At 44.6% G+C, this 4,105-nt stretch overlaps 1 non-coding gene across 1 annotated transcript; it reads left to right on the top strand.

The window, feature by feature from the left end:
• The first annotated feature begins 3,802 nt into the window (after positions 1-3,802).
• trnak-uuu (transfer RNA lysine (anticodon UUU)) lies at positions 3,803-3,875 on the top strand. The gene has a single exon. It is a non-coding gene; the product is annotated as a tRNA-Lys (tRNA).
• The last annotated feature ends 230 nt before the right edge of the window (positions 3,876-4,105 follow it).

Here is a 4,105-nt window from a genome sequence, read left to right as displayed (position 1 = left end):
GGGGCGTCCATTTAAATGCCAAATGAAGAGGTATTTGTTCAGTCAGAAATTGCCATGACAAGTCCTTGTCACAGTGATGTTTGTCAGTATGATCCCTTTGTGGTTCTAAGGCTGAAAGAGACAGCTTTTTGATTAATTGAGGTTTCAAGGCACATGGAGAACACCAGGAAAGTGTATGCAAGGAGAGTTGGATCAGCCATGACCCTAATTAATGGTCGGGCACCCTCAAGGGATGAGGCAGTCTCCTACTTTTCTTCGTTATATTTGTCTTATTTTGTTCCTGACCACTGACACAATCTTCTACTGAACCATTAAATTTCACAAATCCCAAATTGGAAAAAATGACTTTAGACAATGACTTGACATAAGTTCCATGCCAGGGCTAAAATGATTTATTTTGTAGCTGGTGGGGCGAAATTTGCTGAGTTTATCTTGTACTTATTCACTGAAATAGAAAATACCTCACACGATGCGTTCTCTTACATTTGCACATTCTGTCTGGTTCAGAGTTTCCTACACGATGATTCTCATGGATGAAGAACTGTCTCGTATTGATGACCAGTGCTCAGTGTTTCTGTCACATTGAATGTTGGTGCTGAGTCTCAATGTTTGTGCAGAAGAACATTGGCTGGAAACAGTGCCCTTGGTGTTGGAGTGAGCCGTTCTGGCATCATGTCTCAGTTGACATTGCTGGTGAAGACTGTGTTCTTGATGTGGAAAGAATGTGATATTTAACTACAGTAGTGCGGTGGCCAGCAGAGTGTACTGCCTACACGTCAGTTGGAACAATGAACTTGTTTAGTGATGTACAAATCAGAACAGATTAACATTGATGTTTGTTTAATTAGTCACCCATTTCCCAGGGAGGTCGACACTGACACAGCTGTATATGCGCTTGCAGAACTTGTGTTTAACCAGATTTGCCCTGAAGTCCAATCCTCAGGCTTGCTCAAAACCTCAGCCAGACTGAGAAAGCAGTCGGGGAAACATTGCAGATGAATGTCATACAGTTACATTGATGGCAGTAAGAGACCTAGACCTTTTCATGTTGGGGCGGAATTGGTTGAAAATGATGTTGTTTGAATGGAAAATGGCTCCCTCAGTGAAGTCCTGGTGAAAATACACAGATTTTCCAGAAGGGTTTGAGACGAGTTAAAGGGCCAAAAGCACCATGCATGTTGACCAGGAAAGAATTCCACAATTTTGAAAGGCCTGCACAGTGCAATTTGGCTTGTTGGCAAAAGTAGAGGCGGGCATCAGGGGAATGGACAGTGAAGGAAACATCAGTATATTTTGTGGAATGGTCAGCACAGCTTGTACCAATTGTGAAGTCTGACGTGGATTTTGAGCAAATGGTAAACTGTTCCTTAGAGCAGAATAAATATCCAACTGTTAGCACAGAGGACTAGGATGTAAAGTCAGCAAGGTTGTTTTGGCGTGGGGGTTGGGGGCTATCCTTTTGAAAGCTGCAAATGGATCACTCCTGGATGTGACTGGATAAGGATTTCCAGAAGTACATCACAATGATGACACTTGAGCGTATATGCTGAAGTATGAGACTGGTATTTTGGGATCATCAGGCTGCTCCTTTTTGCAATGGATCATGGAAAACATTTTACAAGTTCTACCCCAGGTTGCCTTTCATCTCGATAACATCCTTATAATCAGGAAATCCAATGGATAACACTTGGAAAATTTGATGTAACGCTTAAATAATGTTCCCAGGCGGGTGTTAGCCTCAGACGAAAATAAAAATGTGTCCCAGGCGCCCGGAGTGACCTACGTGGGTGACAGGGTCAACAAAACTGTTTCACAACGGTTTGGAGTATAATGTGAGGTCATTCAAATGAGCCCCATCTCCCACGTCTGTACCAGAACGGTGGATTTTCTTTGAATGATTGAGTTGTGCGTGAAAATTCATACTCAGCCTGGCCTCCACCTGGGCACCCACACGCCTGCTGTTTGAAAAAGGGGCGCCATTGTTAATGTTCATGAAACCAACGAACAGCCTTTAGGGATGTGGCAAAGCAAGTTTTCTCATCTGAGATGTTGGCTGACCATGATCCGAAGTGAGAAGGAGCGCTGACAGGCGATGCCTCCCCAGATGTTATTAGGGGAGTGTTGGCTGACCGGTGGCCCAATGGAGAGGTACACGCGGTGGTGTATGCTTCCTGGACATTGTCTGATGTTGAAGAGAAATATACCCCGGTAGTGAAGAAAGGTTTGGTGGTCAACTTCGGTGCGAGGAAGTTCCACCAGTTCCATAATGGACTGGAAATTTCTATAGTAACAGATCACAAACTCAAGTTAAAGTTAAAGACAGAGGGCAGGGTGGTGTCACCCATTGCTTCCAGGAGAATTCACCGTTGGGCCCTTCTTCTCACCAGGTCCAAGTTAGAGCAACGCCCATGAAGCCACGTGGTTAAGGTGGATGCCATGGGCCGCCTCCCATTGGAGATACTGCACGAGTGATGCCTTATCACAGACACTCAGTTCTGTTTTTAAACTTTCTGTCACCCTTTCGGTCACTGCTTACTGTCACTGAATATGTATACTGAAAGGTACCTCCTCGAAGCACGAAAGACAATTTAATTCAGGGGAGAAAATTTGTGGGTAGAACTAGAGAAATGGCCCTTTCCACGTACGAGATGAGGCTGCCGTGAGGTCAAACCCCGTGACTTGCACTGTTCGAGCTTGTGTGTCCTTGGAAAGAGAGCATGCGGAGTCCACCAATGCTGTCGGTATTTCATGGAGATTTGGGCGCCAGCGAGGGTGGAGTGATTTCTTTCCACCCAACTCCATTTTGAATTCATCCCTTCCCTTCATCTTCACTATTTTTTACCTCAGAAATGCATTGCACACATTTAGATTTGCTTGTTAATAGTTCACTGCCCATCTTTGTGACAGAGAAATAAGAGAACGTTCTTGCACAATGCTGTTTTTTACTGAGTCATTGCACATAAGCACGCAAAAAAGTGTGCATGGGAGATATGAGGTAATAGAAGCACAAAAGGAAGAAGAAAATTTAAAATAAGTGATTCAGTGAGAGGTTGTCCTCTCCCTGGATCCTGACTTTGAGATGACTGCTCAGACCCATGTATTGTGAACAGGTGAATATACGGTGACTTGATGGCGGGATAACGGTCTCTGTACCACCATGTCAGTTTTAAGTGAATGCATTACATTGCTATGAGTTAGAATTGCTTAGACATCTGACCCAGAATAAAAGAGAGCAGATACCGTCTGCCGAGTGCAACAAAGAAGCTGTGTATATCCACAACCAGTTGTAATCGATTTCGCGAGCACAATTTTACAGTTCAGCTTCTTTCCTTTGTGGAAGCTTGGTTGCGTTGCGTCTGAGCCAGCAGTGATGGCCTGTCCCTAGTTAGGCCTTGAGAAGTTTGCACTGAGCTGCAACTTGTCCAATTACTGGCAGGTCTACCACAATGCCCGAAGTGAGTGAATTATACAATTTTGACTCAGCGACACTGAAGGATTTGCCATTGATTTCCAAGTCAGGAGGGTGACTGACTTGTAGCCGAACTTGCAGGAGGCGGTGTCCCAAGCGGACTTTGGATACTTTTGATTCAGCACATGTTGGGTGAATCAGGGTTTCATTCACAAGAAATCTCAGCAATCAAGAATTTCCTTCAGATTTAGTGTCAGTGCGAAGTACTTCGTTCTCAGTGTATTTCAGAGCCCAGTGTCTGTGTTCAGGGAGTTGCTCATATCCGGTGAGGTCGGTGTCCACCCACCGTGTAGGTTGTGCTTTGTGTGGCCAGAAGCAGAGGGAAGTGAGGGAGCCTGGATAGCTCAGTCGGTAGAGCCTCAGAGTTTTAATCTGAGGGTCCAGGGTTCAAGACCCTGTTTGGGCACTGCTTTTCAAATCGCGGTTAGACTTGACAAATATCCTTATAATCTTAAAACAAGCTTTGATTCGAAGTATATAAAGAACGCTGAGATTGAATCTATCATATGACACCACTTTGCATTTTTGGGGATGGGGACAATCGAAATGTGGAGCAGGTTTAACCAACAAATATTACATGTCCTTGATAGATATGTCCCTGTCAGGCAGGGAGGAAGCGATATGGTAAGGGAACCG

This window comes from Stegostoma tigrinum, chromosome 46 (genome assembly GCF_030684315.1).
Source record: "Stegostoma tigrinum isolate sSteTig4 chromosome 46, sSteTig4.hap1, whole genome shotgun sequence".
In the NCBI taxonomy this organism is placed as follows: Eukaryota; Metazoa; Chordata; class Chondrichthyes; order Orectolobiformes; family Stegostomatidae; genus Stegostoma; species Stegostoma tigrinum.
The sequence above is the reverse complement of the archived record's forward strand: the minus strand, read 5'-3'. Positions and strand labels throughout refer to the sequence as shown.